Source organism: Monopterus albus, unplaced genomic scaffold, assembly GCF_001952655.1.
Source record: "Monopterus albus unplaced genomic scaffold, M_albus_1.0 scaffold103.1, whole genome shotgun sequence".
Taxonomy (NCBI): domain Eukaryota; kingdom Metazoa; phylum Chordata; class Actinopteri; order Synbranchiformes; family Synbranchidae; genus Monopterus; species Monopterus albus.
Window position 1 is genome coordinate 2,015,297 of NW_018127983.1, and position 13,629 is coordinate 2,028,925.

Below are 13,629 nucleotides of genomic sequence, written 5' to 3' on the forward strand. Positions count from 1 at the left end.
CCCCTTAATAAGAAAGTGAGTAAAAACACAGAATTCTAACTGGCCAGATGTTTGTGGACAATCAAAAACAAATGCACTGGGTGTGTTCTGACCCCAAACCTCGCAGTCCATATTATTCATTCCCAGAGAAAAAGGTTGCACTTTTCTTGGCACTTAACACACAAAAAGTTATGTAAAACTTTACACAAATTGTTGAAGGTGTAACTGTACAAACACTAAGGCCTTGTTCACATATTCTGTGCATGCATGCAAAGAAAATCTTGCAAACTGGAGGGAAAAGTGCTATGACCGAAACAATTACAAAAGGTGCTTATGGCATCAGCACTTATAAAATATAGCCTACTGCAGAACTTTGTGTCAAATTTAAATCTTGTTTTATTTATAGCACATTAAAAACAACAATTAGTTGCACCAGCATGCTTCAAAAGCATCTAATAACTAATGTGACTCTAGGTAATTTGTGAGTTTAAGCTTTCTGTTTTACCTGTGTTGAGGTAGACAAGGCACTTAATTAGACTGCAAGCTACAGGTGTATGTAACTTAGTTACAAATACAATTACTCCATTTCACAATGGCTTATAAGAACAGCTGTTTAGGTGTGGAAAACGCAGAGGCAGCTACATTCCGACACACACTGGCCATTTCTTCTTTTTGTTCGCTGTCCGGTGCACAGAGGGCCGTGATGCGGTGGCCCGGTGACACCGCTGGCCTGCTGCCTTACATGGGCAAACCTCTGCACTGACTGAGGCGGCTGGAATTTCAGGGCGTGACGTCACTGCCTACAACTCTCCCAGAATTTGGATCCAGAAGTTTCACTTTTTGGTGTGATTTGAGCCTCTGTTATATTTCCTAGAAAGCGAGGTAAGTGAAACTATCGAGCGCTCGTCTAACGCACACCTCTGCAGATATCGGCTGTGTGTGAACTGCTGGAATCTTAGGTATGACCGATATCCCAGCGTTGTAGCAGCTTGTCTTTCATTTGTTCGGCCTTGTTAGGATATAATATGAATGTTACTGTAGCTCGGACGGAATTCACAACGAGGGCGTGGACTCGGTGCGGGAGCCTTGGCCGGTGTTACAGGAGGATACTAACAACGATAAGTTGTCGCTAGTAAGTGGCTCAGCGATGCTGCGACTTTATAAGAGGGTGAAACGTCAGGGTTTGTCAGTTGGGCGTCTTTGGTGTTTCTGTTTTTAGCCAAATGGTCTGCTGCTGAGCAATGCGGAAGGCACTGTCACCGGAGGAACATGAGAAGCCCTTATCTGCACAGAAATATGTCGCTAAACTTTTTGTTTTAATCTAGCTGTGTCACAAGAGCCTGCGAACTAACCTAACTCGTTACAGGTGTACTTCCTAGCTAAGAAGTCGTTTGCTAGTTTGGGTGTTAAAGAAAACACATCCCCATAACGTTACAGTGCCGCGAGAGGAGGCACAGATTCGCCACGTTGTTTCAGTAGTTTTGAAGACCGTACTGTTGTTAGCTTTCACAAAACTGTTGTTCATGTTCTTGGTTGGGAACCTTTGAGTTCATTAGACATAATAAATGACAGTATCGTGCACATAGGCACACGTTTGTGGAGGCAGTACTAATGCAGTGGTGTAACATTAGGCCTGTCATCACTCATAAAGAAGTTACGATCAAGTACAGTGCAGTGTTTTCCTAGATGAAAAGGCAAAGCAGTAAACCATCACTGACTTGGTTTGTGGTATAGAAATGCACAAACAGACCCAACCCAAAGTTTGAGTACTTATTAAACGTTGTTGTAGGTAACTTTTAACTGGCTGACTACTTAAGCCATTTCTATGACAGTGACAGGACAGACTTTAGGGCTAACACAGGACAGACTTGACCAAGATGTAAGTGGCCCAAGAGGTTTCTGAAGGAGGCAGCTTTGTTGCTCTTTGAGCTAATAAGTTAAATGGTATCCAAAAATTGGAAATCCTTGTTAATACCCTACTGTGCACATGCTGTGTGTTTGTAACCATAAATGAACCAAAATGAATCCCATCCTCTTAGTGCTATGATGGCACACTGGAACCTTTGTTTATTCATATGGAATGCTACTCCCTGTGTCATTTTCACTATGAAGTTTTGGGTGTGTACAATGGGATATGATGAGGTTTGGAGAACAGTGTTTGTACTAATGGACACATACAGTCATGGCCAAAAATATCAGCACCCCTGCATTTCTGTCAGATAACACCATTTCTCCCAGATAATTGTTGCAATCACATTCTTTGGTATTGTGTTTATTTCTTTTATTTGCATTGAAACACACACACACGCACAGAGCCTGTGAACTCCAAAAATGGACTGGACAGAATTATTGGCACCTGTAATTTAATATTTGGTAGCACACCCTGTGGACAAATGAACTGAAACCACTCACTTCCTGTAACCATCAGTGAGTTTCTTCCACCTCTCTACTGGAATGTTGGACCACTCTTCTGTTGCCAACTGCTCCAGGTCTCTCAGATTTGAAGGGTTCCTTCTCCCAGCTGCTGATCTCTGATGCCTCCAAGCTGCTTTATGGGGTTTAGATCTGGACTCATTGCAGTCACTTCAGAACTCTTCAGCTCATTGTCTGAAACCATTTCTGGTGCTTTCTGAAGTCTGCTTTGGGTCATTGTCCTGCTGTAAGACCCATAACCTCTGACAGAGACCTTTCTGACACTGGGCCCTACATTATGCCCCAGAGTTCAGTGGTAGTCTTCAGATTTCATAATGCCATACACACAGTCAAACCCCAAAACACCAGTGAACCTCCACCATGTTTGACGGTAGGGACCGTGTTCTTTTCTTTGAAGGCCTCATTTCATTTTCTGAAAACAGTACAATGATGTGCTCGACCAAAAAGCTCTATTTCGGTCTTATCTGTCCACAGGACATTCTCCCAGAAGGACTGTGGCTTCCTCAGGTCAGTTAACTCCACTCTGGCTGTTTTATATTCCTTTGCATGAATTGCAATCTGTCATCTGTCTCTTTCATCCATGTCCAGGGTGATTAGCTACAGCACCATGGGCTGTAAACCTCTTGACAATGTTGATCACAGTGGACACAGGAACAGCCAGATCTCTGGAGATGGACTTGGAGCCTTGAGACCGTCCCTGCGTTTCCACTGTTGTGGTTCTCAAATCCTCAGACAATTCTTTGCTCTTCTCTCTCTTCTCCAAGCCGAGTGTAGTTCACACTACAGAAAGGTTGAGTCAACTTTTCTCCATTTTAACTGGCTGCAAGTTTGATTTCTATGTTGCCAGAACCTGTTGGCTGCTACAGGTGAGTGTCATTACAAATCAAAGGAGCATCACATGCTTGAAATACAACTATTCCTGATGGTTTTGAAAAGGTGTCAGTAATTCTTTCCAGTCCATTTTTGGAGTTCTGTGTGGAGTGGACCAGATTTGGCTTTTTTCCTCAGTTTTTTTGTGTTGTGTTAACAAAAGAAATAAACATGAGAGGACCAAAGAATTTGTGATTTCAACAATTCTCTGGGAGAAGTGGTGTGTTATCTGACAGAAATGCAGGGGTACCAACATTTTTGGCCATGACTGTATGCTGACTTTTCAAAGACATTTGAAGTGTGCATGGTTTTCTTTATCTGCATGGAAGAAATTACATTATCTTAAAGCAGTAGTTTCCTGTCTCAGGTTTTCCTCCGGAGCTTTAAATGGGTCATAGTCTCAGATGACTTAATTGAAAGCCAATATAAATGACTTTTGACATTTTCAGTTGTCTTCCTCTTTGTGAGTGGAAAAAGAACCTTGGCCTAAATTATATATATTGTTCTGCCATAAAATGTAGTGAGTGTGAAACATAAGTTACACTTTCATCTGTAAATGACTGAATTCAAGCTTTGACTTGGATGTGAATTTTAAATCAATAACACCAAGGTCCCCTGAGAGTGCTGCCTTCAAACCAAATACATCAGCGCCACTCCGACACACTTTTGACTCAGGCAACATTAAGTGGAACTGTCTTTAAAAGGACTTGTTTGACAGTGTTGATGATGTTAAAGTTAAAAGACGAATTCCTCAACTGTGCCTTTGAGCCTGGGCCACCCCCACTAGGTCTAGTCAAGTTGTGTTTTTTGGCACATTTTAATGAGGATGTCCTCCTGTTGCAGGACAGACTTTATCCGACTGCACAGTTTTAGATTAGAGTGTGGTGTCAGAAAGGGAGCTTTTAGAATGTGTTACCAAAGACACTAGTGTGTGTTTGTAATGCTTAAGTGTGGTCTACCAGTACACAGCAGTGCCTGTGTGTTTCACAGACAGTCATACTGTTGCTTTATCTCTCCTGCAGTGGGGTAGCAACCTTTAGCCCTAATGTGGCAGGTGACAATCTGATCGGTACGGACTGATCTGAGGCCGATGAACTCAGCAAACCAGTAATGCTTTACATTATACAATCTTAAAGAAATTACCTTCACTAAAATATGAATGGATCAGAGCAAATGTCACATAATGTTATGACACAATCAAATCAAATATACCTCTGACAATACACTAGGGCGATATGTAAAATTTAAATTAAAACTGAAAATAGTGATGTGTAAATCATCTGTGTCCTGTATTACATAAACAATACAGCAGCATGTTATTTGATGTGATACCTCATCAATTTTATTCTTTGTTCAAAATAAACACTTCAATCCTGATGCTGCAACACATTCCAAAAAAGCTGGGATGTTGGATTTCAGGGCCAGTAAAGAGGTAAAACGATGAACTGATGACATCACCTGTTTCACATGGAATCAACAGGTGACTGCATCATTATTTGGCACAAAAGTGGCATTGAAGAAAGGCTGAGCCCTTTAGGAGCAAAGATGGGCCGAGGACCACCAGTTTGACAACATATGTGTGAGAAAATTATTGAAATGTTTAAAAACAATGTCCCTCAATGAAAGATGGGAAGGGATTTGGATATGTCACCCTCTATGGTGCATAACATAATTAAAAGATTCAAGGAATCTGGAGGGATTTCATTGTGTAAAGGGCAAAGGGCCAAACCTAAGCTGGATGACCGTGCTCTCTGATGCCTCATTTGGCACTTTTTTGACTTGCAAATCACTATTTTAAGTTTTTCTGATTTGAGGTTGTGAAATGTCTGCTGTGCTCACGGCTAGGGGTGTGACATGTAGCAGGCCAGTTTGCACAACCATGTTGACAGTGTTTTACTTAAACAAAAGTTACTGCAGGACAGTTCATTGTCTGGAAGAATTGCTACAGGGCTGTTTCATAGCTGAGACATATTCCCAAATAAACCTTTTTTCCTCTGCACTTGGATTGTCTAATAAAGTGCTTCTGCTCAGGACTGTGAGAGCTGCACTTGATTGACACATCCCTCACTCTCATCTTAGTTTTGTTGCACCTGTTGGGGGGGTGGGACAGTTTGCATTTGTTATTCTTATTAGTGATGTCACATAGGCTATTGTACAGGCCTGAATGTCCAAGTTTGTTTTTTTTTTTTTTCTCCCTACTTGTGTGAATAGTTCATGTTCATTTTAGCTGATGACATGTTTTTGACTCTGTATGTGAACACTACTGAGCTCCTAAACTGCCATACATGCATAGATTTAACTGAAATGTGAGTGACATGTATATTAGGATAACTGTTCCATTTGAATGATGGTCAAATTGTGCAGTTTCCCAAAAAAAACCTGCTCAGTTATGAGATGTTCCTTCCAGCTGACCTTAATCAGAAGCTTCTCCACAAATGTCCAACACATTTGAAGCCTCCTTGTCCCCCTTCTCACCCCCTGCACTGTTGTTGCCTTCCTCTATGTTTATCAGTGTCAGCGAGGTGCAAACACGGAATGATTGCGACAGGCGATACAGTATGTGCAGCATGTGAAGAGGAATAAGATGTGGGAAAAATACACTTACACGAATTCTAATGTGACTGTTCTGACAGAGGTCACATAGTCAGAGACCGGATGTGAATCACATATAGAAGTGGGCCAGACCTGGTTTGAAAATATTAGATTTGGTTTGTTCACACATCTGTGAAAAGATCTGAGTCACTCTGAGGGGAAAAAAATCAGATGTTTGTCACTTCAGCATGTAAAGGGAGTGTAGCCATAGCCCCCTGCAGCTCCATTCAAAGTTTACGCTCATCAGCCACTTTATTAGGTACACCTGTACAATTGTATGCAATTCAATGCAACACTTCTGCCTTAACATCTGTGTTTTTGAAGCTCAAAATGTTCAGATTTTTGGTGAAATATGTCTATTTTTGTCCTCCCCAGCTACATACATGAGAGGGTCAGAACATTAGGAACACCTCTGAATATAATGTAGTTCAGTACAACACCACCTTTAACTATGACCTCAATAATAAACAGAGAAGTGAATTTATACATTTATGACAATTTCACCAAAAACAAACATTTTGAGCTTCCTAAACACAGATGTTAAGGCGGAATTGATGCATTGAAGTGCAAACAATTGTAAAGGTGTATCTAATAAAGTGGCCGGGCAGTGTATACTTGACTAGGGAACCAATCAGACGGGCTAAATAAAAATGCCTGTGTGTGTGTGTGTGTGTGGGTGGGTGGGTGGAGGAAAAACATTTTTTTTTATGTGTAAAGACGGAGCTTTAAATGTTGCTATGCCTTATGCTGCACAATTGGACCTATAACAAATGTTGTTTTAGTCTGTTAGTTTTGTTCATGCAGTAGTTGTTAGACTATAGTGAAATCTTCCTGTAGTACTTGTCTGCATTGTCTTCCCTTCACTGTCTTTGCAGTGAAGTATTACCTCGACAGTGTGACAGGTGCCAGGTGAAAAATGACAAAAATCAATTTAAATGGACATCTTGCACGTACAGGATTTAGATCCTTTGCATGGTTCGTCTTTCCACTGAGGAATGACACAGTCATGGAAAAACAGTCTAGCTGACAAGATCCACGTACTGGCCCATGTTGGTGTGGTCATGCAGAACATGATTGTAGTATTTCATTAGAGTGAGTCAGAGTTGTCTTTATTTCTCCATCTCAACAGATTTCAACATACAGTAAAAGACATTGCTTCAGCTGTATTCCAGAAATCCCACAGGTCGAGAGAGGAGACAAGGTAGGACAGCTTGAGCTGCACTTTGTTATATTCATTGTGTTGGTCCTGTGTTTTGGCCAGCTTTTGTGGTGGGTGGTAGTGGATCTTATGTTTGGCAGGTTGTATGTTTTAGCTTCCAGTTTAAGTGCAAAAAATTTGGACATATAATTTGGCAACTTACAGTGCCTTGCGAAAGTATTCGGCCCCCTTGAACTTTGCGGCCTTTTGCCACATTTCAGGCTTCAAACATAAAGATATAAAACTGTAATTTTTTGTGAAGAATCAACAACAAGTGGGACACAATCATGAAGTGGAACGAAATTTATTGGATATTTCAAACTTTTTTAACAAATAAAAAACTGAAAAATTGGGCGTGCAAAATTATTCAGCCCCCTTAAGTTAATACTTTGTAGCGCCACCTTTTGCTGCGATTACAGCTGTAAGTCACTTGGGGTATGTCTCTATCAGTTTTGCACATCAAGAGACTTAAATTTTGCCCATTCCTCCTTGCAAAACAGCTCGAGCTCAGTGAGGTTGGATAGAGAGCGTTTGTGAACAGCAGTTTTCAGTTCTTTCCACAGATTCTCGAGTGGATTCAGGTCTGGACTTTGACTTGGCCATTCTAACACCTGGATATGTTTAGTTTTGAACCATTCCATTGTAGATTTTGCTTTATGTTTTGGATCATTGTCTTGTTGGAAGACAAATCTCCATCCCAGTCTCAGGTCTTTTGCAGACTCCATCAGGTTTCCTTCCAAAATGGTCCTGTATTTGGCTCCATCCATCTTCCCATCAATTTTAACCATCTTCCCTGTCCCTGCTGAAGAAAAGCAGGCCCAAACCATGATGCTGCCACCACCATGTTTGACAATGGGGATGGTGTGTTCAGGGTGATGAGCTGTGTTGCTTTTACGCCAAACATAACATTTTGCATTGTTGCCAAAAAGTTCGATTTTGGTTTCATCTGACCAGAGCACCTTCTTCCACATGTTTGGTGTGTCTCCCAGGTGGCTTGTGGCAAACTTTAAACAACACTTTTTATGGATATCTTTAAGAAATGGCTTTCTTCTTGCCACTCTTCCATAAAGGCCAGATTTGTGCAGTATACGACTGATTGTTGTCCTATGGACAGAGTCTCCCACCTCAGCTGTAGATCTCTGCAGTTCATCCAGAGTGATCATGGGCCTCTTGGCTGCATCTCTGATCAGTCTTCTCCTTGTATGAGCTGAAAGTTTAGAGGGACGGCCAGGTCTTGGTAGATTTGCAGTGGTCTGATACTCCTTCCATTTCAATATTATCGCTTGCACAGTGCTCCTTGGGATGTTTAAAGCTTGGGAAATCTTTTTGTATCCAAATCCGGCTTTAAACTTCTCCACAACAGTATCTCGGACCTGCCTGGTGTGTTCCTTGTTCTTCATGATGCTCTCTGCGCTTTAAACGGACCTCTGAGACTATCACAGTGCAGGTGCATTTATACGGAGACTTGATTACACACAGGTGGATTCTATTTATCATCATTAGTCATTTAGGTCAACATTGGATCATTCAGAGATCCTCACTGAACTTCTGGAGAGAGTTTGCTGCACTGAAAGTAAAGGGGCTGAATAATTTTGCACGCCCAATTATTCAGTTTTTTATTTGTTAAAAAAGTTTGAAATATCCAATAAATTTCGTTCCACTTCATGATTGTGTCCCACTTGTTGTTGATTCTTCACAAAAAATTACAGTTTTATATCTTTATGTTTGAAGCCTGAAATGTGGCAAAAGGTCGCAAAGTTCAAGGGGGCCGAATACTTTCGCAAGGCACTGTATAGGCAAGTCATGTGCAGAAAGCATCCCATCTCCACCCACGGGGATGGTTTGGGAACTTAAAGTAGATTAGTGGGACAAGCAAAATATGTTTGGTTGTCTCAAGTATTAACTACTTGCTGGTAAATCATTGTTTTACATTGAGAACTCTTATTAACATAACTTTTTAATGAATTATTGTCGTAAGCTTTTGTGTAGCAGGTGTAATATCACCTTTATGTGAGGCCATATTCAAAGTGTATGGCTTGATTTACTGCTCAGGTTTGGTTTGGCTTGTTAAGTTGTTCACAGTGTGTTTCATAGTGCTGCTAATTGAGTGCAATCATAGCATGTGGTGTTGTCATGTATCTCAACTGGCTCAGCTGGGCTTATTGCATACAGTTTGGTTTAACTAGGGAAAAGCACAGCCTATCCAGCCTCAGCCAGATTCTTTAATGTTGTTGTTAAGGCTCATATCTCTTCTGTTGATATTGAAGTGACATTCTCAGTTGGCTCTGTTTAACCGGCTGTTCTAAGGTGCTTCTAAACAGAGGTTACATCTTTTAGATTTTCATTAAAACAACATTTGAAAGAACTTGCAGCACCTCAGGTTTCTCCTTATGATCACCTCCACTGCAGCTGTCTGAACTCATCTTTGCTCAAGTGCCAGTGTGAAGCACTGACAAATGTGGCAAATAAACCATGCTAAAAGTTGCATGAATTCTGATATGAGTATTTATACTGATTTGCACCAGATTCCGGAGTATATGAAAATGGGTCAAATTTGAAAGTGAGCAGAAAAAACAGAGTTCAACTGCAAATTAAATCAGTATCTTTAATAGAATGTATGAAAATCTAAGAGTCTCAGTGCTCTGGTCACTCATCCATTCCTTTGGGATTTAGATGAAGTGGGCTTGAGGAAATGAGCACTCGCACGCCAAGTTGCTCATCGATACTGCAGGCCAGACAGCATTGTAATGTTCTCTCTTAATGGCTGCTAATATTACTGTGATCTCTGCTGACCTGCGGCACTCACGGGGCATAATCGGATATTAATTGCACGTTTTTATCACTTGAAGACGATCTGTGTGATAAGACTCGGGAGCTTCTTACAGTATATGGGCTTGTCTTTACCTTCTAATCTGGTACTGGTCACCTGATGAATTAAAAATTTTTTTTTTATTATATGTCATTATTGCAATGTATTGTCATTCCCACTTAGTTTTAAGATAACTAATCTCTTTGCTATTTAGAATAGGCCTCATAGGGCAGGCTGACAGTGTTACCCATGTTAGGTCAGACTGAGCTCGATTTGTGAACAGTTCTCTACAGTCATCGTTATTATTCCTAGTGAAAGGTATGCACCACAGAACTGGCTCTGCAGAGGGACTCTGGCTCACAGACTATGGCATTCCAAGCTAAGAGCAAACCAAACTGATATTGCCCTCAATACTGTCTTCATATTTTCTCCATATTTGGAAATGTTTACCTCCTCATGATGGTTGACAGAGGTTGGAAGAGGGGATGTGAGTCATTTCAGCTGCATAAGGCTTTCTAGGGGTGAGAGGCGCTTCCAAGTGACTGCCATTTAGTAAGGCTAGCAGTTTTCTGTGCTTCAATGAGCTAAAGAGAAGCTGTGAGTATCCGTTTTGTTTTAATATTTCAGTTTTATGGTGTCATGCATGGGTACCGTGAGAGAATGTAATTGTTATTGAGAAAATAGCCGGACATAATAATATAATATATTGAGTTATAAAGAGCAAAATGTTTTATTCATCCGTGTTTTTTGCATTATCCATTATCTCTATAATAGGTTGCTTGTGGGGAGCTTGTCACTATTTGTCACAGCTTGCCTGAATGTTTGAGAGCTATAAAAGATATGTCATTGCTGTTTCCTTGCATCAGACATAGAGCCAACACATGGTGTTCCTGTGTATTTTTGCAGATATGGAAAAGACTATACTGAGTTTGACTGTTCCGCTCACCAAATATTCAGGAATGTTTTTAAAAAGTTGCAACAAGAACTGTGCTGACCGTGAGACTGACAGTACATAGGCTACAACTGCGTGTGAGTAATAGAAGAAGGTTAGGGATGAAGATGAAAAGTGCAACATCCGTTGTGTCTGAGTTGAATAGATATTTTAGGACAGAAATGGTTAGAAAGCCCTGTGTGAGTTCGGGGCAGCTCAGGCCATTGAAGAACTCTGGTTTTGCAAGCATCCACTCTGACTGCTATACCTTGACAGGTCTGACCTTCCTCCTGGCTTTTACCTTTACACTTCAAACATTTAGTGGCAGCTGCCTGGCAGTTTATATCCCTTCACAAGTCGAGGGAAGAGGTAAATGATTTTTCTTAGCTGTAAGGGCTTCTGACTTGAGTGATGCTGCGGTGTTATTACCTAATTACTTTTATCTTTAAATTATGCTGGGACTGTATCAGGTTTCAGCCTTGAAGCTAGTTTGTCAGTTTACATACCAGTGTCACTTGTTTTTTTTTCTTCATATAGTTTTATTAGAAACTGACTAATGCATGTTTGCATATTTAGTAGTGAATGTAAGCTGTTATGACTCTTTTATCTCTTTCTAAAATAATGTGTAAAGCACATTTTCAACCCTTTTTTCTTTATAGTTTTCATAGTACTGACTGATCCTCAGCCACAATTTCAGTCCTTATCAACTGCATATGTTGATTTTCTGGGAACATGCTTGTCCAGTACGGTCCATTAAATCCAACAAACTCTTTAAATGTGTTCAACCTGTCTGCGCTTTTGACAGGGAATTAAGAAATCACTAATTACATGGCCAAAGAAGCAACATTAATTATGTGAGGAAGATCCTGACTTTTTGTCTGTCTTATGTAGGCCTACATTTTGGGCCATGCTAGTGGTTGTAGAGATGGCAGTGTTGTTCGGACTGCTGATCAGTCAGCCTACCACTTTGGGCCCTGACAAGAGCAGATGATGTCTGTCTTTGAACTGAATTTACATGGTGAAAGATTTGAGGATGTGATGGTCATTATGGTTTCCATGCAAAATAGTGCACAGTCTAATTGTTATCACAGTGATCCATACAATAACTATTTGCAGTTAAATGGCACTGTACTGCTATAAATAAAAGTGTCATCAGTTTTTAAGGAAATAATTTTTGAAGTTTGAACCAGTTAGATATGCCTGTTTTACATGCAAGAACAATTGCTGACAATTTGTAAATTAAATGCTTGCGCACTTAATTTTCATATTGTAGCATACATATGATCCTGGTAATAATCCACAAATAAACTGGGAGTTTTAAATCAACTCTTTTGGTTTTGGGGAATATGCCTAACATTTTATCCAGTCTCTATCACGTTGTTCATCCCAGCCACACCACTACCGGTACCTCCATTATAAGAAAAATGTGGTCAGAATCATTAAAAAGATGTCGCATATTGCCCCTTTTACCAAGTATTTTGAAAGGAGACACTGGTAGCATAGATGGTCTTGTAGGAGTTATTAGTGGAGAGAGAAGTTTTACCCGAGCTGCAATTTTTCACAGAACTGAGTGAACGGTTCGATTTATCCATCTCCAACATGCCTGTTGATTTGCAGTAGAAACTGTAGAATAATAAGAAGGGTTGGATGTGCACAGATGTCTTTGTGGTTATTGCACAAGGTCTGCTGTTGGTTGCACAAAATTTAACCAGTGGATCTGCAGTGCGTAACTGTGGCTTGACAGTGCACAACTTATCAGACAGGCACATACTAGACCAGACACCGGCCTAAAGGAAACACTGTCACTACAGGATGCTAGCTGTTGTGGAAGCCCTAACTGGGATAGAACTTTTTTGTCTGTGTGATCACAACAGGTGGTTGAAAATGTCTGGTTACATAGAAACTTTGGTTCTATAAGTGAAGAAACTATCTCTCTATTCCATATGTGTGAGGTTGATCCCTCTGTGATCAGGGTGCATGATGTACATTTAAGATGCACCAGCTTGCTCTGCCACACCCTATAGTTAAATCTATAGAACACCTGTGTGGAATCACTGACTATTTGATCTCCACTTCACTCAGGGTGCAGTGTGACAATCTGTGCTTACACACATTTTGTGAGCAAATGTGTGTATGTTAAGTCTGGGATTCACAAGTAAGTTCACTTGTGTTAGTTGGGCAGGGTGTCAACAATTCCCAGAGCGAGGCAAGCTGTCATCATTGAACTCAAGGATGTACTGCCAGATTCAAATGTGGCAGGGGACCTAATGGATCCTGAAGTTTGGTTTTGGGGACAAAATATCTGAGTTCAGGTCCTATCCTTTGGTGTATCTCTGGCTTTCACACATTGCTGTCCTCACACCCATGTGGCAACCATGGCTAAGCATCTCCATTTACCTGGACAACTGGCCAGTTTGCATGCCCCAACCACAAGTTCAAATCCCTGCATCAACACAGAACGCGTGACATTTTGGTGTTGACTGACTTTGAAGTGAAACTACTTAACTTTTTGAAGAAGAAAAGGGTTAAAATTGAAAAGAGTTTAAGAAGATACTCATTGCAGTTCTCCGACTTTGTGGCTCTCCATACTTGTGCCACTATTGCACAATGTTTTAGCATATGAAGTTATTTAATAATTGTCACTTTTGAGTAGCTGTTGTTCAGCAAAGCTTACCCAGTCTTGTTTTAAAGCACTATGCCATGGCAAGATTATAGCAGTTTACTGGGAAGATGTTATACAGAGGAGTTTTTGTGAGAATGGACTATCATAATAAAAAATTATGGGATAAAATTCACAGCTATAATGAGCTAATTATT

At 40.6% G+C, this 13,629-nt stretch overlaps 1 protein-coding gene across 7 annotated transcripts in view; it reads left to right on the plus strand.

Annotated features, from left to right (window-relative positions):
* The first annotated feature begins 603 nt into the window (after window positions 1-603).
* lpp (LIM domain containing preferred translocation partner in lipoma) overlaps window positions 604-13,629 on the plus strand; it is a 154,923-nt gene continuing 141,897 nt past the window's right edge. The window contains exons 1-2 of one of the 7 annotated variants that reach the window (XM_020609956.1): window positions 604-861; window positions 7,004-7,075. The gene's annotated coding sequence lies outside the window, so the exon portion shown is untranslated. The other 6 variants (XM_020609958.1, XM_020609957.1, XM_020609959.1 and 3 more) reach the window with 6 other exon arrangements.